The 24,917-nt window shown below is 38.3% G+C and overlaps 1 protein-coding gene across 4 annotated transcripts in view; it reads left to right on the plus strand.

Moving 5' to 3' along the window:
- The first annotated feature begins 3,311 nt into the window (after positions 1–3,311).
- Positions 3,312–24,917, plus strand: part of LOC101444383 (zinc finger protein 596-like) — a 59,396-nt gene continuing 37,790 nt past the window's right edge. The window contains exon 1 of one of the 4 annotated variants that reach the window (XM_004456670.4): positions 3,312–3,649. The gene's annotated coding sequence lies outside the window, so the exon portion shown is untranslated. The remainder of the gene's footprint in view (positions 3,650–24,917) is intronic. The other 3 variants (XM_004456672.4, XM_058296720.2, XM_058296718.2) reach the window with 3 other exon arrangements.

Genomic DNA, 24,917 nt, shown 5'->3' on the forward strand with positions numbered 1-24,917 from the left:
CTCCCTCATCTTTTAAAAGTATATTGGAAGAAGAAGAAGAAAAAAAACAAAAACAAATAAAAAAAGAAAAACAAGGGAAAAAATGAACTAAAAGAAAAAAAAGGAAAAAGTATATAGGGAAGGTCATAGCAACGGTATTCACAATTATTAAAATATGGAACCATTTTGTGTGATTTGTGTATCTTTAAAAAAAAGATAATAAAAAAGAAAAAAATTAAAAACAAACAAAAAATATGGAGCCAGTCCAAGTGTTCATCAACCAGTGAATGGATAAATACAACATGGAATATACATACAATGGAATACTCTTCAGCTGTAAGAAGAAATGAAATTGGGATGCATATGACAGCATGGATATACCTTGAAGACATTATGTTGAATGAAATAATTCATACACAAAAGGATAAATATTGTGTGGTATCCCTAATATGAACTAAATATGATAAGTAAACTCACTGAGGTAAACTCTAGAATATAGGTTACTAGGAGATAGAATGTGGGTTGAGAATGGGAGCTGATGTTTAATGTACATAGAATTGTTAATAAAGTTAATTGTAAAAGTGTAGAAATGAATAGATTTGATGATAACACATTATAGCGAGTATAAATAACACTGATGGTTTAGAAAAGAAATTGTGGTCGAAAATGGTAGTCTGTGGATGTAAATGTCAATTGAAAGGAAACGAGAATAACCTAGGGAATGTATAACAGTTACACAGGAATGTATAACATTTTGGTGGTGGATGAAGATTGTTCTTAATAGGATAAATATAAGAATGTTCTTTTACAAAGTGTTAAGAATATGGTGATACATGGGGAAATTATAACTAATGTAACTTATGGATGATAGTTAACAGTAATATTGTAACATTTTTGCAGCAATGGCAAATAAGAGATAACAATAGGTGGGTATAAGGGGGTGAGGGATTGTTCCTTTTGGAGTAACAAAAACATTCTAAAATTCACTGAGGTGATGACAGAACAACTCTGTGATGAAAATGAGAGCCACTGAATGCAACTTTGAGTGAATAGTACAAAGCATGGGGTTGTATAACACAGGGAATCCAGTGGTGGAAGAAGGACTTTAACAGAACAAATATGAAAACATTCTCTCATGAACCTATACAATCTATATTATTAATACAGGGCATTAATAATTGGGTGAGTTGGGACACCAAATGTAAGATGTGGGCTATAAATAGTAACATTTTGACAGTGCTCTTTCATAGTTCGTAACACATGTTTCACAACTATGCAGGGTGTTAGTGGTGGGATGATATATGGGATTCCTGTATGATAATATGCATGTTTGTTCTGTTAATTCTCAATTTTAGTATATACAAATTGTTTATGTATGTGCATGTAGGTATGATATACTTCAACAAAGATTTATATATATATAAAGTCTAAGACAAGATGGCTTCATTGTTGAAAAATATGAAAATTTTAAAGAAAAATTAGCACCAATCCTTTTAAAAATATTTTTAAAAATAGAAGGTAATCTTTCCTAACTAATTCTATCAGTCCAGCATTGCGCTTTTAAGAGAGTCAGACAAAAGCATCAAAATTATAGACAATTATTCCTCATGAATACACATGCCAAAATCCTCAAGAAAATATAAGCATACCAAATCCAGCAGAATTTTAATGGGAGTACTCATCATGACCAAATGGGACATAACTTAAAAAATGCAAGGTATGTATCAACATATAGAAATAAATGAACGGAAAGCTGCACATTAATAAATTTATCAAAATAAGATAATCTAATTTGATGTAGAAAAAAGCTTCAATGAAACAACACATTAAGAGAGAAACAATCAACAAATAGGAATGGAAAGGAAGTTCTTCAATTTGATTAGGGGGATTTATGAAAAATCCACAGGTAGCATCATAAACAATGGAAGAGCCTGAAAACTTTCCTTCTAAGAATAGGAAGACACTTCTGGTAATCAAGCTTGCAATGGATATTCTTGTCAGAGCAATTCAGTTATAAAAAGAAATAAAAGACATGTACCTAAAGGAATGTATAGATTCAATGCAATACCAATCAAAATTTCAACATCCTTTGCAGAAATTAAAAAGCCATTCATCAAATTTATATGGAAGGGTTAGGGGAGCCAAATAGCTAAAGCAATCGAAAGTACACAAAGCCATAGTTATCAAAACAGCCTGGAGGAGCAGCTGTGACTCAAGTGGTTAAGTGCCTGCTTCCCACATAGGAAGTCCCGGATTCAGAACCTGGTGTCCCCTTAAAAAACAAAAACAAACAAGGAAACAAATGAAAAAACCAACTCAGGGGAGCTGATGTGGCTCAGTGGTTGAGCGCTGGCTTTCCACATATTAGAACATTTTGTTATTCCAATAATAATAATAAACAAACAAGACTCTACCCTTTAATAATCGCCTCTCAATCTCTCTATCCTCCCCTGCTGCCTTGAACCAATGAGGAGGAACTCCATGACTGTAAATTGGTAACTTCACATTTAATGACTCCATACGTATTCCTTTAACAAATCCAGAAGTCATTCTATGTGTTAATGGTTTTTATGATAGAAATTCTGATGGTAAATTTCAATCTGGTTATGTGGTTATCACTCACTATGAACTGATTGAATGAGATAGCCTTCCATAATTTTCTTCTGCCCAAAAGGATGACCTTTATGCTTGGACCTGAGCCTGCTTATTACCTGAAGAAAACTCTGTTAATATCTATATTGATTAACAGACATGTTTTTGGTATAACCCATGATTTTAGCCTGCTCTAGAAACAAAGAGGGTTCCTCACATCTTCTGGTGCTGCAATTAAAAACGGACAAGTAATAATCTCCTTTCTGCTATTTTAGTCCATCTGTGGTTGCCATCATTAAGACAGAGGCTCACAGAACAAGAACTGAGCTTAAATGTTAAAAAAAAAAATTCCCTTGCAGATTTTCATGCAAAATCATAAATTATTAAATTAGTGAGAATATAGACTTAAAATATAGCTCTCTAAATTAACTGAAGAAAGTGGCCTTCCCTGGCCCAAAATTTCACCTTTTGCCCTGATGTTCACTCATAACACTCCCTTCGGAAAACACAAATTCTCCACAATAGGAAATTTGTACTGGCAGACCTGTTTTCTGAGAATAAAATTGGCAGTTGATCACTTACTGTCACTCCATGACATGACCCAATTTGCAAATCCTTTACACATTAGGCTAAAGATTATCTCCAACAAGTAAAGGACACCTTTCCTGACTCGCGTGACAGACACCTCATAATTATAATCTGGAACTGCCTTTACCCTCCATTACAGATAGAATATCCATATTCAGAACAGATTCAGAGCAGAATCCTCGTAAATATGATGAGACAGGCTGCCTTGAAACAAGAAAAGAACGACGGGAAGGCTTGTCAAACTTCGTTTGTGTTGTAGCCTTCCCGAAGAGACCTTCGGAAAAAAGAAAAAAAGAGCTTGGGCACCAGAGGAACGAGCGAGCGACTAAAGCCCTTGGCGGCTTGTGACGTCATCAGCACGGCGCCGGAAGACGGCAGCTGAGAAAACCTAGAGATGGGCGAATGCGGGACGACGTCTGCTTGCTGAGAATTCTGGAGTAGTCCAGACTGCAGGAGGACTCCAAAGCTGAACTGGGGAGAGAAAGATCAGGTAGGAAGCTCCCGTCGGCAGCGGCCGCCCTCCCCCTCCCCGGGGTCCGAGGCCGCGCAGCCCGGGGCCCTCGCAGCGCAGACTTCAGGGAACCACCAAGTGAGCTCGATCCCGCTCGTACAGGCCAGGACCCGAGTCCGCGGGTTCCACGGCGGAACAAGCCACGGAGGAGCGCCGGGAACCAGGCTGGGGCGGGGCGGGAGAGACCGCGCAGGAAGGCTGAGCATCCTAGAACTGAAAAGTGGAAGAAAAATGGGGCACTGAGTGAGGGAGAGAATTTAAAAGAATCGGAGCCGCTGGGAGAAAATTCTGCACAAAAACAAACAGCACATCTAGATGCCCAGAGAAGGAAGAGAGGAAAGGAACCTGGCAGTTATGACCGGTTCTTTGGGGTTTCAGATTCTGTGTGATAAGCACTTACAAGGGACAGGAACTTAGTTAAGCTTCAGTTTGCTGATGCAGGGCTTAATATGACAGACTCCACTGGCCTACTTAATTTATGTGACAGGTCCCTTTATAGTGATCTGGCTCTCAGCCACTGAGAGTCGTGATCAGATTTAAGATGTTGGGCACCTTTTTCAGTTGCCTAAGGTCTGGGGTAATATTTGCAGGTTGTTTTCATGTTGGGTCATAGGTGGTCATGATGGTGTCAGTTTTTCTTTAATTATCATTCTTGCATCATTCCAAACATTGAAAAAAAAATCGTTGGTTCACAAGAGGCTGGTGACACACTTTCAAATATCTTGAGTGAAAACTGCACCAGGGTGTCTATAAGGAGACTGTGAGTGATGACATGCCAAAATGTTCATATCTGAGTATGCTCCCAAGCCCTCGTGCCCCTGATTTAAACCACCCGAAATCAAAGTGATCAAACCAGGGCCCTGAGGAAGGCCTTAGCTGCTTAAGTCACTTGTTTAATTATTTCATGCAATTGTGTCTCCATTTCCCCAGAAGAGTTTACCCCAGTACAACAGATGGTGTTGGTAATGGCAAAAATGCCCCCTTGTTCAGCTAATGAGCAATCCAGTGCAGCAATACTAAACAAGTTTAGCTAATGAATCTAATCACTTGCTGTGCACCTATAGTTGTACGAGTAGATTCAGTAATTTCTCCTATTGTGATTGATAGATTTCTAATCATGTTTTCATTTGTGTTAACACCAAGCCAAGGTAGCAACAATGTACCAAAAGAGACAAATCCAGACCCACAAACTCCCTAGAAAATCCTCTTTTGCCTGAAAATGTAAATGAGGGAAGTATTACAGTGAAAAGTTTCAAACTGATTATAAACTCCTAAGGGTCCAGTGAGGAGTCTAAGTCAACATTGCCCAGATATCTCCAGCTCTGAAGGCAATTTAGTACCCAAGCACATACCTAATGAAAACCTCAACAAATAAAAATATAGCCTGGCAGACAAATGTAACGCCAGCCAAGGTGATATTGTTTATATCATTTGTCTTTAGTCACCAAGGGTCTGTGGTATTGGGAGTACAAAAAAGGAGGTGGCCAAAATTTATTTGTGTTGTGAATCTCTTGCAGAGCCAGGGTCTTAAATCTAAAAGTGGATATGCCTGGTCATGGTAACTTGTAGTTTGTGGACCCATGTGGACTATCAGGGTAAGGTCTGCAAGCTCTGCTGTGATATCTGCCTTGTGCTCTAGAGCAGTTCTGTCTACCGTGAAGTTACAGCTCTAAGACATTTTAGAGCAAGGTAAAGAGGATCTTGGGTCTAATAGTCACAGTTGATAGAAACCAGTGTATAGTTTGATCCAAGGAGACTGAAACCTTTGGAAGAAGAAAGATATTTGGTGTGGGTAGAACAATGAGGCCCTCTGCATTGTTCAGAGATCAGTGTTTGTGGTGGCAAAACCACCATTCTGAGGTTACCTCCCTTTGAAATGTCCTGGGGGAAGCAGGCAGTAGAATTGCCTTTCCAGGCTAGTACAAGGAGAAAGTATAAGAAGATATAGAGGACAGTATGCATTATAAGTACTAGTCAGATAAAGTCTCTGCGAGGATCTGATCTATGTTTTGGGAAGGAGTTGTCTACCTCATAATATTGTCTACCTTACTTCCTGGCTAGCTTGATTTTTAAGTCTCCAGAGTTAGAACAAGTCCAAGGCTGGTGGAGCCCTTTTTAATTTTTAGTTTTAAATAAAGAAAAAAAAAGATATTTAGATTACATAAATGTTACATGAAAAATATAGGGGATTCCCATATGCCCTGCTCCCCACACCGCCCACATTTTACCCACATTAACAACTTCCTTCATTAATATGGTATAGTCATTGCAATTGATGAGCACATTTGGGAGCATTGCCACTAAGTATGGACTATAGTCTACATTGTAGTTTACACTCTCTCCCACACAATTTCTGTAGGTTATGGCAAGATTTATAATGGCCTGCATCTGTCATTGCAGTGTCATTCATGACAATTCCCAAGTTTGGTGCCTTTTTTTAGTTGAAAGATGTTAGCCCATGGTTCAACACTGTTATTTAGTTGCAGAGTCAAAACAAAGGAGCACTTGGTAGGGTCTTTATTTTTTTGCAGTAGAGTTTTTTTTCCTTAATTTTTAAAGAAGGTTTAGATTATGTAAATGTTACATTGAAAACATAGGGGATTCCCATAAACCCCACCACTTCTCTCCCACACTTCCACCATTAACATCGTCTTTCATTAATGTGGTATATTTGTTACAATTGATGAACACATATTGAAACATTGTTAATAAGCATGTTCTGTAGTTTACATTATGTTTCATACTTTGTACCACACAATTTTATAGGTTTTTTTTTCTTTATTTTTAAAGAAGTTTTAGATTATATAAATGTTGCATCAAAAATATAGGGGATTCCCTGAGCCTCCTCTTGACATAGAGGTGCAATGGACACAACCAATCCGATGTCCACATAGAAGAGGTGGCATTGGATTGGGAAAAGTGGACATGGTGGCTGATGGGTATGGGGAAAGGCAGGAAGAGATGAGAGGTGGAGGCGTCTTTGGGACATGGAGCTGCCCTGGATGGTGCTTCAGAGGCAATCACCGGACATTGTAAATCCTCACAGGGCCCACTGGATGGAATGGAGGAGAGTATGGGCCATGATGTGGACCATTGACTATGAGGTGCAGAGGTGCCCAAAGATGTACTTACCAAATCCAATGGATGTGTCATGATGATGGGAACGAGTGTTGCTGGGGGGGGGGGGAGAGGTGGGGTGGGGGGGTGGGGTTGAATGGGACCTCACATATATATTTTTAATGTAATATTATTACAAAATCAATAAAAAAAAAATATAGGGGATTCCCATATGCCCCACCCCTTCATTCTCCCACAATTTCCCCCATTAACAACAGCTTTCATTAGTGTGGTACATTTGTTATAATTGATGAATACATATTGAAGCATTGCTTCTAACCATGGTGTATAGTTTACATTGTGGTATACACTTTGCACCGCACAATTTTATAGGATTTGATAAAATGTATAATGACCTGTATCCATCATTGCAATATCATGCAGAATATTTCAAATGTCCCCAAAATGCCCTGTTAGACCTCTTCTTTCCTCTCCCACCTCTTATAACCTCTGGTGACAACTGTCTTTGTATCAATGTTACAAGTTCTTCCTTTACTAGAATAGTAATAAATCTACTTTAGTCCATAGTTGCATTTCCCCTTATGTTTGTTGATTCTTCAGTCTCGAGAATTTTGGGATGGTACTGTCCACTCTGCTTTTGATTGAGAGGTAGCTTATATGCCATGGGGCTGATGCATGGAAATGTCTTGTTTGCAGTTTTAGATATTTTTTTTTTGGTAGGGCCTTGTCCATCATCATCCTTTTGTTTGTTGTCCTAGGTAAGTCCAGTGAGCTGGAGAATAGGTGTTGACTGCAACTCTCTTGAGATTCAGTCCTCAACCAACATAAATAGCCAGATTTAAGTCTGTGGGACATATAGTTAATGTGTATATTGCCAATTATAAGTTCTAATAAAAGGGGCAGAAGAACCATGTGTAGGAAAATTATAAATAAGTTTAACTCTTATACACTGGGGAGATAGGTTATAATATATTCCAAGTTAAGGCCCACCAATGGGTTACCAATTTCCTGGGGATGTCTGCCCTTCCTAAAGTATCTAGATGTTTCTAGAGCCCTCAGGAGCACTCTTGCTTGAAGACTGTTTACTGTGGCAGTCAGTGAGATCCTTCTGAGATGAGCATATGTGTTACCTCTGGTATAACCTCCTGACTCACTTTGAAATCTCTTAGCCATAAAAACTCATTTGTATTTAATATTCCCCCTTTTGGTCAAGGTCTATGTCCAAATGCATCACTAGTTGGTGCTTGGTAATAATTGGTAGGATCCTCTTTTATGAGGTTCTATAACTGTCTTTCATTGGTGTCATTTCCAGTAGACCCAGTCTCCTGATTCCACTTTCTAATTAATGAAGTGTCTGTCATCTGTGTCAGGAAAGGTGTCCTCTACTGTTGGAGTTACTCTTTAGCATAATGTATGAAGTATTTGGAAATTAGGTCATGTCATGTTGTGACAGTTAGTGATCAGCTATCAGTTTTATTCTCAGAACATAAGTATGGCAGTAATAATTTCATATGGCAAACATATGTTTCCCCAAGGGATTGTTAAAATTATCTGGGCAAAAATAAAATTTTGGGCTGGGGAAGGCCAGTTTCTTCAGATAATTTAGGCAGGAATATTTTAAGTCTGTATTCTGAACTGGTTTAGTATTTGTTGAGTTCTCATGAAAATCTGTGAGGGCATCTTTTTTCTTTAAATATTCAGTCTCAGTTCTTTTGATGTGAGCCTCTGTCTTAATGATTACAACCATAGATTGAGCAAAATGGCAAAAAGGAGATTATTTGTCCATTGCTAATTGCCCACTCTGTTTCTAATTGAGAGGTAGCTTAGATCCCATGGGGCAGGTGGATGGAACTATCTTGCTTGCAGTTGCAGACAATCTCTGTTCCTCGGGATGGGCATTGTCCATTATCATCTCCTTGTTTGTTGTCCTTGGTGAATACAATGAACTGGAGAGTAGGTGTGCAGCTTTGCTGTAGTTCAGGTCTTAACTGGCACATGGACGGACCCAAGATTCAAATCTCTAGGACATGTATATATTAAATATAGTGTAAATTATAGGTTTAAATAAAAGGCAGAAAAGCCATGTGTAGAGAACCTTTAATAAGTCTAACTTTGTTAAACTGTGGAGGATAAATTCCAAAGTAAGGCCTACTGACAGGGTACTGAATTCCTGATCTTTTTACCCTGCTTTTAGTTTCTAGAGCCCTCAGGAACCCCACTATTTGAGGTGTTTACTGTGGCAGTCAATGAAATCCTGCTGAGACCTGCATAAGTATAACCTCTGAAATGACCTCATGACTCACTTTGAAATCTCTTAGCCATAAAACCTCATTTGTATTTACCATTTCCCCCTTTTGGTCAAGGTGTTTTTCCAGATGCATTGCTAGTTGGTGCCTGGTAATAATCCCTTGGTGCCAGGGAGGATCACCCCTGGGAGTCATGTCCCACATCGGCGGGGAAGGTAGTGTGTTACCGCCTCTCTCCACCCCTCCTCCCCTTTCAGCCCCCGCCGCCCTTCCCGCCAGTCCCGCCCATATTGCCAACCTACAATCTGCCCTCTTCCCCAGTAACTGCTTACCTCAGGTCTATCCATCAGCTTCAGCCTGTCCACAGCCGCCCCTTAGCCAACCCTCCCTTCATCATGCCCCTCCCTCTACCCAACCCTATATAGCTAAGTGTACTTCCGTAATAAAGCAGACCTGTTCTTGCGCTCAAGCGGTCTCCATGGTTTTTCCCCAACCGCGCGTCCCCCACGCCTGGAGAACCGGTACTCCCTCTCGGGGCACCCCCCGCCGGCTGATCGGCAGGAGCAAGCCCCCCCGACTCTTGGGCCTGAGCGAGGATGAAACCCTCTCGCCCAGCTACAGTAGTGCATTTATTGGCTTAAGAAAAGCCACATTTCAGCAACAAGGATGTTTCCAGGAGGTAACTCTTTGGCAGTGTATAATACTAGGCTGTTTCATTGTCATAAGAAAATGTTCATAAGTACAAACATCAATATCAAGGGCCTGGTGTAATAGTCTGTCTTCCTTCACTAGCCATTGCCCTTGTACTTGGAGGATTCTTGATGTCCTGTTAGAAAATGTAGCAGAGCTCCCCAAGATGGGACTTCAGTATTCTTTTGGTCATTGTGTGGCTTTCCACTGAATGAGACAAAGCCCCATGAACCCTTGAACATATTCATATCTTTACAGGCATGCCTCAGGTGAACCCCTTTCCATGGATTCCCCCACCACTGAAACTGTGCACCAGTGATCCTCCCTGCCACTGTGGTGACCCTTCTGTGATCCAAAACCTCTCCAAAAATGAGGCCAAAAAATAACCAAATATAACAGATAAGAAAACAAAATAGCTTAATAAAATACCAAAAAATTTTTAAAAATTTGAAATAAAAATACAATTTTCTTCATTCTGTCTTTGATCACTATAAGCTTTGTTACCTTTTTCTTCCATATATTCCCCTAGTGTCTTATTTTTTTCATTTAATCTTCAAAGAAGCTTTAGGATACAAAAAAGTCACATAGAGAATATAGGGGATTCCCATATACCAAACCCCCCCCCCCCCCCCGTTCCCCTCTCTTGCTCTTGCTTATTAATAACAGTTTACATGCAGATGGTACAGGTTACATTTGATATACAAATATTGAAGCATTGCTACTAACCATGGTCAATGGTTTACATTAAGGGTTACATTTTGGATTGTACACTTTTATAGGTTTTGACAAAATTTGAAGTGACCTGTTTCTTTATTGCAAGATTATGCTGAACAATTCAAATGCCCTAAAAATGACCTATGTTCCATCTGTTCTATTCTTCCCTCCCCCTCTCCTCTTGGAACCTATGGTAGCCACTAAGTTTCAATTTCTGAAGAGTAATTCATAGTTACTTGCAGTAATACTGAATGTTTGACATATTGGGGTGTGTGTGTGTGTGTGTGTGTGTGTGTGTGTGTGTGTGTACTGCCTGTGTTCTCAAGGAATTCTTGTCCCTCTAATTGAGAACATAGCAGGACTCACCAGGATGGGAGTTTGATATTTTCTTGTTTATTCTGTGGGTCTCCACCCACTGATGGAACATACTGAGACAAGATAAACACTTACATATTGCATAGAAGTCTGTACCAGTTGTACCCTGTTCCATATATCCCACCTCATGCAAAACTGTACACCAGTAACCCTCCCCTGCCACATTTGCCAAAAGAACATTCCCAACATTGTGTTTTTAACCAGAGACCTGAAAATCCCCAGAGTTCACCTGCTCATTCCCTGACCCTTCCATCCATGGAACTGGGGGGAGGTTTTAACATTTTGTTAAATAGGATCACGGGTTACTGTGAAACAATATTTATTCCCTACTTAACCAGAGTGACAATACAATATTTTAAAGCTAAAGAGGGGAGGTAGCTTGATTGTTAAATATGCATAATTATTTCAAAAGTGAGAATACTTGTTTTCTAAAACAAAGGATGATAAGATCAATATAATGCACAGATTATTTTGATAAGTTACAGAATGTTTGCCTTTTAAGCAAGTCACTCAGATGGTTAAAGAAAACCTTTTATAACATTATTAAAAGCAGAGCAATAATCCAAGAAAACTGTCATTTTAACAGAGAAAACCAAATTCTAGTTTTGTATGAAGATAATGCCTGAGAAGAAAACTCTCAAATATCATATAAACCCATCAGATCTTAGCCAGCCTTGACCATGATGAATAAAATCCCTTTTCTGCAAACTTACAGCTTTGTCTATCCATTCACAATTGTCTGACATTGTGTGACAACCAGTTATTTTACTTTAAGACAAAACAACTTTGCTTTACGTTAACAAAACTCATGTTGTATACCTTACATTTTTAAGTTATGAAAAAGATCTTGGAAACTTTCCTCAAGTTAACATCCTTCAAAACGCAATTCTTTAAATATGAATGTACTCTCACCCCCCATCGCTTTTTTTTGCTTGCTGTCTGCTCTCTGTGTCCATTTGCTGTGCATTCTTCTGTGTCTGTATTTTATTATTTTTAATTTATTTTCCCCTCCCTCTCTTGTGGTTTGCTTGCTGTCTGTTCTCTGTGTCCATTCGCTGCACACTCTTCTGTGTTTTTGTTTGTCTCCCCCTTCTTTGCCTCACCTTGCTGAGTCAGCTCTCTACGGTGCGTGGGCGAGCCTGCCTTCACAAAGAGGCCCTGGGACGCATGAATCCAAGGCCTCCCATATGGTAGACGGGAGCCCAACTGATTAAGCCACAGCTGCTTCCCTGAATGTACTTTTTTTCATCATTTTAAAGCTCTAGTAGATATAATGCTAGGTTATTTCATCAGTAAATCTGTATATATTTAGGAAGAACACACCTAAGTGAATGAAATTATATGCTTATATTGTACTTTTGTTGATAATTCCAAAGACATACCTATTTTTATTTGACTAAATTATTAAATTAGTCCTATTTGCCAAAGGCATTCTGAGTAATGTGAATTTTAATTTTCTTCAAAACGTGTGGATTTAGTTCTATGAATATGCTTTTTTCTTATTGGAAATATTAGATTTTTGTTTCCTTGATTTCTGGAATGTTAGGAGTATTAATTTATATGTAAGTGCTTATTTCTTTTTTCTATTTTTAAAATTCTTTTTAAAAATGCTTAGATTACCTACATGTTACATAAAAGATATAGGGAAGTCCCATATGCTCCACTTCCTACCCTTCCCACATTTTCCCACATTAACAACATCCTTCAACAGTGTGGCACATTTGTTACAATTGATGAACACATTTGGAGCATATGGGTGTGCAGTTATGTCTTTGACTTTAGCTATTTTTTCTTGTAAGAATTTAGGGTTAAGATTTCTCTTTCTGGCGGCAGACTTGGCCCAGTGGTTAGGACGTCCATCTACCACATGGGAGGTCTGCGGTTCAAACCCCAGGCCTCCTTGACCTGTGTGCAGCTGGCCCATGCTCAGTGCTGATGCGTGCAAGGAGTGCCCTGCCACGCAGGGGTGTCCCATGTGTAAGAAAGCCCCATGCTTAAGGAGTACGCCCCGTAAGGAGAGCTGCCTAACACGAAAGAAAGCGCAGCCTGCCCAGGAATGGCGCCGCCCACACGGAGAGCTGACACAACAAGATGACGCAACAACAACAAAAAAGAAACACAGATTCCTGTGCTGCTGACAACAACAGAAGCGGACAAAGAGGAAGATGCAGCAAATAGACACAGAGAACAGACAACCGGGGTGGGGAAGAAGGGGAGAAAAATAAATAAATCTTAAAAAAAAAGATTTCTCCTTCAGGACTGCCTTTGCTGCATCCAATACTTTTTTTGTTAAAGATTTTTTTTTTAAATTTCTGCCCCCCTCCCTGTTATCCCTGTTGTCTGCTCTCTGCATCCATTCACTGCGTGCTCTTCTGTGTCTACTTGTATTCACAGGTTCCTGGCTGCTCTAGGAACTGATCCTGGAACCCTCTGGAGTGGGAGAGAGGTTATTACTCTCTTGTGCCTCCTCGCCTCCCTGTTCTGCTACATCTTCTCATTCTCTCTCCTCTGTGTCTCTTGCTGTGTCATCTAGCTGCGCCAACTCTCCGTGTTGGCTGGCGTTGCTGCGAGGTGGCTTTCCTGTGTGGGGTGGTATTTCCTGCGCGGGCCTACGTTCCCGTGTGGGCTGGCAGGCCACGTGGGCTAGCTCTCCGAGTGGGCCAGCTTGCCCTCACCAAGAATCCTGGGCATCTAACCCTCGGCCTCCCATATGGTAGATGGGAGCCCAGCTGGTTCAGCCACATCTGTTTCCCCAATACTTTTTGATATGTTGTGTTCTCATTTTTCTCATCTCTCGGTATTTACTGATTTTCCTTGAAAGTTCTTCTTTGGCCATCAGATAGTTTAGTAGTATATTATTTAACTTTCATGTGTTTGTGGATTTTCCAATTCTGCTCCTGTTACTGATTTCTGGCTTCCTTCCATTGTGACAGAGAGAATGCTTTGAATAGTTTCAATTTTTTAAAATTCATTGAAACCTGTTTTGTGACCCCAACATGTGATCTCTCCTAGAAAATGATTCATGTGCTCTTGAGAAGAATGAATATCCTAGTCTTTTGGAGTGCAATGTTCTGTATATGTCTGTTAAGCCTAGTTCATTTATCATATTATTAAAGTTTTCTGTTTCCTTATTGGTCTTTTGTCTAGATGTTCTATCTATTGATGATGGTGGTGTATTGCAGTCTTCAACTATTATTGCAGAAGTTTCTATTTTCATTCAGTTTTGCCAGTGTGTCCCTCATGTATTTTGGGGTATTGTGGTTAGGTGCATAATATTTAAGATTGTTATTTCTTCTTGATTAATTGCCCCTGTTATTAATATATAGTGTCAGTCTTTGAATCTTATAACAACTTTTGACTTCAAGTATATTTTGTCCTATACTCATATACCTGACCCCTGAGTATATTTTGGTTATTATTTGCATTGAATATCTTTTTCCAACCTTTTGATTTCAACCTATTTGTCTTTGTGTCTAAATTGAGTCACCTGTAAACAATATATACCTGGATCATGCTTTTTTTGTTTTTAATCCATTCTGGCATTGTGTGTTTTGATTGGTGAGTTTAACTGATGAACATTCAATATTACTCCTGTAAAGGCTGTCCTTATTTCAGCCATTTTTCCTTTTTTTTTTTAATGGCATTTTTTTTTTGTCTCTTCCTTCATTTGACTGATACCTTTCTCATTTCTGTTTCTATTTTTAAAATTCTTTTTTATTCTTACCCTGGGGTTTGTATTGTAACCTACAGATATAGCCTACTAATTTGAAAAGATGCCAACTAAGCCTCAAGAGTACATATATTCTCTGAAACTTCATTTCTTCACACTACTCTAAGCCACTCTCTCCGTCTTTTCCTTTTCAGAACTCCCTTTAGTAATTTTCATATGGCAGTCCTGTTGTTGATAAATTGTTTGTTTATCTGTGAATATTTTAAACTCTTCCTCATTTTTGAATGATAGTTTTACCTGATAAAGAGTTTTTGAATGGATGTTTTACTCTTTTAGTACCTTAAATATAGCCTACCAGTGCCTTCTCACCTCCATGGTTTCTGATGTGCAATTGGCATTTACTGCTTTTGAGGATCCCCTGCTTTTCTCTTGCTGCTTTCAGAATTCTCTTTATCTTTATCTTTGACATTCTAATGAGGATGTGTCTCAGAGTAAGTCAGTTAGGGTATATTCTGTTTGGAGTACTTTGTGATTCTTGGACATTTATTTTATGTCTTTCATAAGATTTGGGGAAATTTTGACCATTATTTTCTCAGATATTCTTTCTGCACCTTTTCCTTTCTCTTCTCCTTCTGGGAAACTCATTAGGTGTATGTTTGTATACTTATTGCTGTCACATCCCTGAGACACTGCTCAACTTTCTCTTTTTTTCTTTGTATTTCCTCTAATAATTATATGACTTTGATTGTCTGTCTTCTAGTGTACTGGTTCTTCTTATTCAAATCTGCTGTTGTATGCCTCTAGTGCATTTTAATTTCTGCTGTTGTGTCTTTCATCCACATTCTTTTTGTTATGCTTTTTATACTTTGAAAATCTTTGTTATACTCATACATTGTCTTCTTCATGTCCTTTATCTCTGTGCATCTTTTCCTTCGTCTCCCTGAATTAATTTAGATCTGTTTGAACTTCTTCAATTAATTTTTACAAGTTCTGTGTCTCCTCTGAGTTTTAATTTGTTGCCTTGACTGAGTTATGTCATACAAATCTTTAATATTATTTGTAATTTTTTACTAATGCCTAAGCATTTGATTATCTTGAGTTTACCCTAAAGGTCAGTTTTTCCCTCTTCTCTGTGGTTTTATTGTTGATTGGCTTTGTTTTAATAAGACTTTTCTTTGACACTTGGTACAACTTATCCAGAACCTTTTGAATATGTTGCTTCTAAGTGATCAGCTTTTCTTAGGTATTCATTTAATTCTTGCCTTGACTATGGATTACAATTTTTAAGATTGGACTTTTGGTGTAATTCTTTTAGGACTCAGTCCTTTAATGAAACTATTTTAAAATATTGTTGTTTCTTAATATACTTTGGTTCTGGGAGCTCCCTTTCTGGAGTACATTTCTGAGAATAATATTTTTGTCTATTTAGCATGTTTCCCACAATGAATACTGAAATTCTAGGTTCCTTTGGTGAGATTTTGTAAGATAGGCATTGCTTCCAGCTTTGTAATTTTTGAACATTTACTATGCCAGAGTGCCAGGGGGTAGAGAATCAAAGTTTCAGGAGTATGAGTATACCATCTTTATCACTTTGCTTTTTACCTTGTACATGGAGCACAGAAACCAGTAGTAGCCAGAAAACTGTGAACTGCACCGTAAGGCTAGAGATTTGAGTTCATAATTTGAATATGAGAAAAGAAATTTACAGACTAATTTCTCTTGTTAATATAGATATAAAAATCTTCAATAGAATATTTGCAAACCAAGCCCAAAGCACATTAAAATAATTATACATCATGATCAAGGGAGTTTATTTCCGGATATGCCAGGGTGGTTCAACACAAGAAAATCAATTAGGGGGAAGCAGATGTGGCTCAAGTTTAGAGCTTCACCTACCATATGGGAGGACCTGGGTTTGATCCCTGGGGCCTCCTGGTGAAAAAGAAGAGAAAGCATGCTGGTGTGACAAGTCAGTGCCTGCATGGTGAGTGAGTGCCCGCATGAGTGCCCGTGCGAGTGCCTGTGTGGTGAGCCAGTGTTCCATGCAAGTGAGTCATGCAGCAAGATGATGATGCATCAAAAGAGAGACAAGGGAGAGTCAAGGTGAAGTGCAGTAGAAACCAGGAACTGAGGTGGCACAATTGACAGGGAATCTCTTTCTCTATCAGAGGTCTCCAGGATCAAATCCCAATGAATCCAAGAGGAGAGAAAATGAGAAAAGCAGGGTGGGGGTGGGGTGGGGGGGGATAATTTTTTAAAAAAGAAAAAGAAAAAATCAATTAGGGTCATAAACCACATTAGTAAATTGAAGAAAAATCACACGATCCTCTCGATGCAGAAAAGACAATTGGCAAAATACAGCATTCTTTCTTGACAAAGACTTCTGAAAGATAAGAATAGAAGGAGGCTTTTTAAACATGGTAAAGTGCATATATGAAAAACCAACAGTGAGTATTGTACTCAATGGTGAGAGACTGAAAGTTTTCCCATTTAGATTGGGAAGAAGACAAGGATGCCCATGGTCACTACTGGCATTCAATATTGTGCTAGAAGTTCTAGCTAGAGCAGTAGGCAAAATAAAGAAATAAAAGGTACGCAAATAGGAAAGGAAGAAGTAAAACCTTTGCTACTCACTGATGATATGATCCTATGTCTAGAACCACCACCCTCAATCCACAAAAAAAGCTAGTAGAACTAATAGACAAGTTCAGCAAATTGGTGGGATACAAGATAAATACGCAAAAATCAGTTGCATTTCTATACAATTCTGAGGAGCAATCTGAGGAAGAAGTCAGAAAAAAATTCCATTTATAATAGTGACTTATAGAATCAAACGTTTAAGAATAAACTTAACCAGGGACATAAAATGTCCTTCTTTCCCCCTTAGCCCTCCAAATAATTGGCTTTTCCATTTCTGCAAAAAAGGCTGTTGGAATTTTGATTGGAATTGCTTTGAAGCTGTAAATCAGTTTGGGTAAAACTGACATCTTAACAATGTTTAGTCTTGTGGCTGAAAGGAATAATTTGTGGACATAAATGTCAATTGAAAGGAAACTAGAGAATGACCTAGGGAATGGATAACAGTATTTTCTGTGGTGGATGAAGATTGTGGGTAATAGTATAAATATGAGGATGTTCTTCTTTTACAAAGTATTAAGAATATGGTGATACATTGGAAAATTCCAACTAATGTAATTTTTGGATGATAGTTGGCAGAGATGTAATATTTTGAAGCAATGGCAAGAAGATATATCAATTCTAGGGGATAACAATAGGGAGTCTCTAGTGGGATATGGGGTTTTTCCTTTTGGAGTAATGAAAATGTTCTAAAATTGACTTAGATGATGACAGCACAACTCTGTGCAGAAAATGTGAGCCACTGAGTGTACACTTTGAATGGATTGTATAAAGCATGGGATTGTATAAAATAGGGAATCCAGTGGTGGAAGATGGACTGTGATTAACAGGACAAATCTGAGAACATTCTTCCATGAATAATAAATCTGTAATGCTAATACAGGGTGTTAATAACCAGGTTATTAACCTGGGAAAAAATACACCAATTTGTCAGATATGGACTATATATAGTAGTAATATTTTGACGATGTTCTTTAATAGTTTGTAAGAAATGTTTCACAACAATGCAAGCTGTTGGTGATGGGATGGTATATGGGATATGCATGTTTGTTTTGTAAGTTCACAACTTTTACTTTACACTCATTATTTATGTTCATGTTTGAATGATATACTTGAATAAAATCTTATTTTTAGAAAAGACAGAGACTGATAGAATAGAAAAAATAGCAGGAGCTATCTATTTACTGTCATAATGGAGTAAAGTTGGAAATTAATAATAGTCAGAAAAGGAAAATTCACAAATATCTGGAGATTAAACAGTACATCCTTAACTAATCAGTGTGTCAAGAAGAAATCAGTAAATATATCAAGATGAATGAGAATGAGAACACAGTTTATAAAACTTATGGGCTACAACAAAGGCAATGCTGAGAGGAAAATTTTTTATTTTTTTATTTTTATGTTTTTAAAGAGTTGTTTTTTTTAAAGATTTATTTATTTATTTCTCTCCCCTCCCTCTCCCACCCCGGTTGTCTGTTCTCTGTGTCTATTTGCTGAATTGTCTTCTTTGTCCGCTTCTGTTGTCAGTGGCACAGGAATCTGTGTTTCTTTTTTGTTGTTGTTGTTGTGTCAGCTCTCCGTGTGTGCGGCACCATTCCTGGGCAGGCTGCACTTTCTTTCGTGCTGGGCGGCTGTCCTTACGGGGCGCACTCCTTACATGTGGGGCTCCCCTATGCGGGGGACACCCCTGTGTGGCAGGGCACTCCTTGTGCGCATCAGCGCTGTGCATGGGCCAGCTGCACACGGGTCAAGGAGGCCCGGGGTTTGAACCGCAGACCTCCCATGTGGTAGACGGACGCCCTAACCACTGGGCCAAGTCCTCAGCCTGAGAGGGAAATTTATAGCCTCACCGTTTATATTAAAAAAGAATAGCTAAAATGAAATGCCTAACTGCACACTTTGAAGAACTAGAAAAAGAACGGCCAGTCAGTTCCAAAGCAAGCGTAAGGAAAGAAATTATAAAGATTAGAGTAGAAATAGTTGAAATGGAGAATAAAAAACAATAGAATCAAAAGAACTAAAAGTTGGTTCTTCAAGATGATCAACAATATCAGTAAAGCCTTAGCTAGATTAACAAAGGAGAAAAGAGGGAAAATGCAAATAAATAAAATCAGAAATGAGAGGGGGACATTCCGCTGACCAGCAGAAATAAGAAATCATAGGAGGATACTATGAACAACTATGCCATCAAACTTGACAAGGTTGATGAAATGGACAAATTCCTAGAAACACATGAACAATCCACACTGACCCTAGAAGAAAAAGAAGACTCAACAAACCAATTAGAAATAAGGAGATTGAAACAGTCATCAAAAACCTCCCCAAAATGAAAACTCCAGGACCAGATAGCTTCACAGGTAAATTCTACCAGTCATTTAAAGTACATTAAAGTAGATTGCTCGAATTCTTCCAAAAATTTGAACAGGAAGGTATGCTATCGAACTGATTCTACAAAGCCAGCATCACCATAATACCTAAGCCAAATAAAGATACCATACAAAAAAGAAAATTACAGGCCAGTTCCTCAAGAATATAGATGCGACAATCCTCAACAAAATACTTGCTAACCAAATTGAAAAACACATAAAAAATTATACATCACAATCACATTTGTTTTATCCTAGGTATGCAAAGTCGTTCAACACAAGAAAATAATACAACACATTAATAAATTGAAGACGAAAAATCACCTGATCCTCTCAATTGATGCAAAACAGGCATTTGACAAAATACAGCATCCTTTCCTAATATAAACACTCCAAAAGGTAGGAGTAGAAGGAGGCTTTCTCAGTTTGATAAAGTGCATATCTGAAAAACCCACAGCTAGCATTGTACTCAATGGTGAACTACTGGAAGCTTTCCTCCTGAGATCAGGAACAAACAAGGATGTACACGGTCTCCACTGCTGTTTAGTATTGTGCTAGAATTTCTAGCTAGAACAATTATGCAAGAAAAAGTCATAAAAGACACCCAAACTTGAAAGGAAGAAATAAAATGTTTGTTATTTGCTGATGATATGATCCTATACTTAGAAAATCCTGAAAAATCTACAGTAAAACTACTATAACTAATAGATGATGAGTTCAACAAAGTGGCAGGATACAAGATTAATATGCAAAAATCAATAGTGTTCTGTACACTACTAATGAGCAATCTGAGAAGGAAGTCAGAAAAAAATTCCATTTATAATAACAACTAAAAGAATAAAATAGGAATAAATTTTACCAAGGACATAATGGGCCTATATTCAGAAAAGTATAAAACATTACTGAAAGAAACCAAAGACAATCTAAATAATTGGAAGGAAATTCTGTGTTCATTGGTAGGAAAACTAAATATCATTTTTTTTTTTTAAAATGTGCTTTATTGTAGAAAATTTAGAAAACAGAAATGCAAAACGCAGAAAATTTATAAGACTTAATGCTACCTACTACCCTGAGAGACTAAATATCAATTCTACCCACCTGATCTACAGATTCAGTGCAATCCCAATAAAAGTTACAGCAGCTCTCAGTGTGAATTCCTGGTCCCAGTTCCTGAGGAAATAGTGTAGCTAATGTGCACATACTGGAAGCATGTTTGTCTGTGTCAGTCTATCTAGTGATAACCTGAAAGATTGAATGGAGACACTTCTCATAGGCTTGCCATTTCAGAACTTGCCCTATATGCAATGGCATTTCCTAGAGATCTTTAACAGAAAACCTTAGAATAACACTCAAATGACAGCTTAGGCTAAGATTTGTCAACTGTGGGACATATAGTGCAGCGTCAGGTATGTAAGGAAACTGTTTCCTAGGGAAAGGGTAAATTCAGATACGTGTAAATGGGCATTCTTAGAGCCTTGCATGTTGTATTCTCAGGACAAGTGCAGAAAAGTGTGTGGAGCACCATCGGCTTGTTCCTTGGGCTGTTCCCTAAGGACAAATGTTAGCTACATTTTTTTTTTTATTTTAAAATATATTTTTAATTTAAAAATATATTTAAATTACATAAATGTTACATAAAAACCTAGGGGATTCCTAAATGCCCCACTTCCTACACCTCCCACATTTTCCCACATTAACGATATCCTTTATTAATGTGGTACGTTCATTACAATTGATGAAAACATTTTGGTACATTGCCACTAAGCATTGATTATAGTTTATGTTGTAGTTTATACTCTCTCCCACACAATTTTGTAGGTTATGGCAAGGTATCTATCCTGTATCTGTCATTGCAATGTCATTCAGGACAATTCCAAAGTACCGAAAATGCCCCATATTACACCTGTTTTTCCCTCTCCCTACCCTCGGAGCTTCCAGTGGCCACTGCCTCCACATCAATGATATAATTTCTTCCATTGCTAGAATCATATTAAATCTATAGTACAATACCAGTAAATCTACTTTCGTCCATAGTTCATTCCCCAATCCTGAGGACATCTGATTTTGATGGTGAATTTACTGTAATGGTCAGTTTCTCTCTCTTGCCTAGAGATTTACTGTTGAGTGGCTGTGTGTTACCACTGTTCCTTGATTCTTGGTTCAGCTTGTGGGTCTTTAGGATTGCCCCTGATTAAATGTTCAAACCAGCGCTGTGGGCCCAGTAGTGGGGTGAAAGCTAGTTTCCAAGGCTTTTGGTGAGGGGAGCAGTAAAAGCACCTGAATGCCTCTTTTATTTTCCTTTTCCTTTTCCTTTTGTGCACTTTTCTGGTGTGCCAGCAGATGGCACAGTTGAGCAGCCCTCTCTACTCAGACCCCATATCCTAGGGAGGAATCCATTCCCTGGAACAGTACCTGGGTGTGTGAAGCTTCTGGCCGGTGCAGATGCAGGGTCCCTGAGGATGGACTGTTCTTCAGAGGGAAGCCTCACAAATGAAGATTTCTTAGAAGGTTCTCTCCTCCCGTGACTGGCCACGCCCTACCTTTTCCCACAGAGGAAATATGTTTCCACTCTACTTACTCCTGCATCATCAGCAATGATTCCAGGGTGGTGTCTAGTCTTTCTCTGGTGTGCTAAACTCTAGAACAGTTTTCCGGAGAATTTCTACTTGTCTTTTACCTAATTTTTTTGGGAGAGAAGTGAGCCCTCTGCCTCACTAATCCTCCATCTTCCTGGAAGTCATCAAAAGTACATTTTTATACTTGTACTATTAACCATATCCCATTATTTAAGTTAGGGTTTACTCTTTATGTTGTACAGTTCCATAGACTTTATTCTAGTACCATATATATAACTTACAATTTCTTTATTTAACCACACCAAATTGAATTATACTTCACTGCTATTAATTACATTCACAATGATGGGCTACCATCAACACCATTCATTATTTAAAAAAAAATCTCTCATCCAAAATAGAAAATCTGTGCATTTTTAGTATTAACTCCTTATTCCCTACACTATGCTGGTAACCTATATTCTAGATTTTGACTCTGAGTTTGTTATTCTAATTATTTCATATCAGTGAGATCATACAATATTTGTCCTTTTGTATCTGGCTTGTATCACTCAACTTGATGCCTTCAAGTTTCATCCACATTGTCATATGTATCAGAACTTCATTCTTGTGGCTGAATAATATTTATTCCATTGTGCACATATGACATTTTGTTTATCCATCCATTCATTTATGAATGCTCCCATCTTTTCACAATTGTGAATAATGCTGCTATGAACAACAGTGTGCTAGTATCTGTTCAAGTCCCTGCTTTCATATGTTTTGGGTGTAAAGCTAGAAGTAAGATTGACATTTCATGTGGTAAAACTGTAATTTCTGAGGAACCACCAAACTGTATTCCTCAGCTGCACTTTTTTATATTCCCAACAGTGATGAATGAGTGTTCCTACTTTGCCACATCCTCTCCAGCACTTGTAATTTTCCATTTTAAATAGTATTCATTCTTATAGGTGTGAAATGATATTTCATTGTGATTTCGATTTGTATTTCCCTTATAGCTAATGATGTTGAGCATCTTTTCATGTTTTTTTTTAGCCATTTGTTTATCTTCTTTGGAGAAATGTCTATTTAAATATTTTCCACATTTTTAAATTGGTTTTTGCCTTTTTCTTGTAGAGTTGAAGGACTGCTCTGGATATTAAACCCTAATAGGATATGTGGTTTTCAAATATTTCTTCTCATAATATAGGTTGTCATTTTATTTTAATGGTAAAGTCCTTTGCTGTGAAAAGTTTATTATTTTGATGTGGTCTCATTCATCTATTTGTTTCTTCTGCTAAAGTCTAATAACCATTGCCTTAGACAAATTCCTTAGGATGCTTTGTACATTTCTTTCAGGAGTTTTGTAGTTCTGGCTCTTATATATAGGTCTTCAATCTTTGGTTTGGTTTTCAAATATAATGTAAGTAGGGATTTACTTTCATTCTTTTGCAAATTGAGATCCAGATTTCCAAGTACCATTTGTTGAAAGAGACTCTTCTTTCCCAGTTCAGCAGTCTGTAATCTTTAGATTCAAAATCAGTTGGCCATAAAGATGAGGGTTATTTTTGAACTCTGTTTGATTCCATTGCGTCTGGCCTTGTTCTAGTATCATGGTGTTTTGATTACTGTAGCTTTGTAATAAAATTTTTTTTAAGATTTTATTTTCTTTCTTTCCCTACTCATTTGTGCTTGCTGTCAGCTTTCTGTGTCTGTTCATTGTGTGCTCTCTGTGTCAGCTCGTCTTCTGTTGTTTTTTTTAGGAGCCACAGGAACTGAAGCCGGAACCTCCCATGTGGTAGAAGGCACCCAATCTCTTTAGCCACATCCACTTCCTGCTTGTTGTGTCTCTCATTGTGTTTCCTTGTTGTTTCTCCTCATTGCGTTATCTCATTGCATCATCTTGTTGTGTCAGTTTGCCGCACCAGCCCATTATGTCAGCTTGCTGTCCTGTTCATCATCTTTAGGAGGCACTGAGAACTGAATCGGTGGTAGGTAGGCACCCAACTGCTTGAGCCTCACTCACTTCCCTGTAATAAGTTTTAAGATGAAGTGTGAGCCCTCCATCTTTGATATTCTTTTTGCAATATTTTGTAGTTTTCTGTGTACCAGTCTTTTAAATCCTGGTTTGATTTATTCCTAGATATTTGATTCTTTTAGTTGCTATTGTACGTGGAATTTTGTTCTTGGGTTCATCTTCCATTTGTTAATTGCTGGTGTATAGAAACTACTGATTTTTGGGTATAGATATTGCACCACAACACTTTGCTGAATAAATTTTTTAGTTCAAGAGTTTTCTTGTGAAATTTTCAGGTTTGTATATAGGATTAAGTCATATGCAAATATGGAAAGTTTTATTCATCATTTTCAATTTGGAAGGTAATTTATTTCATTTTCCTGCCTAATTGCTCTGGCAAGAACTTCCAGTACAATGTCAAATGACAAGTGGTGCCAGTGGGCATCCTTGTATACTGTTCCTGATCTTAGGGTGGAAGTTTTTCTGTTTTTTACTATTTAGTTGGCTGTTAGCTGTGAGTTTTTCATATATGCCTTTTATTATATTTAGGAAAATTTCTTCTCTTCATTGTTCTAATTGTTTTTATCAAAAAAGGGTGTAGGGCTTTCTAAATGACTTTTCTGCATCAGTTGAGATTATCATGTTAAGATTTGCTTTGGGGAAGTGGATGTGGCTCAACTGATAGAGTGTCCGTTTACTACATGGGAAGTCCAGGGTTCAAACCCAGGGCATCCTGGCCTGTGTGGTGAGCTGGCCCACGTGCAGTGCTGTTGTGTGTAAGGAGTGCTATGCCAGGCAGGGATGCCCCTTGCGTAGGGATGCCCCCCACACAAGGAATGCACCCCGCAAGGAGAGCTGCCCTGTGTGAAAAAGCCCCGCCTGTCCAGGAGTGGTGTTGC

Source organism: Dasypus novemcinctus, chromosome 5 (assembly GCF_030445035.2).
Source record: "Dasypus novemcinctus isolate mDasNov1 chromosome 5, mDasNov1.1.hap2, whole genome shotgun sequence".
NCBI classification, from domain to species: domain Eukaryota; kingdom Metazoa; phylum Chordata; class Mammalia; order Cingulata; family Dasypodidae; genus Dasypus; species Dasypus novemcinctus.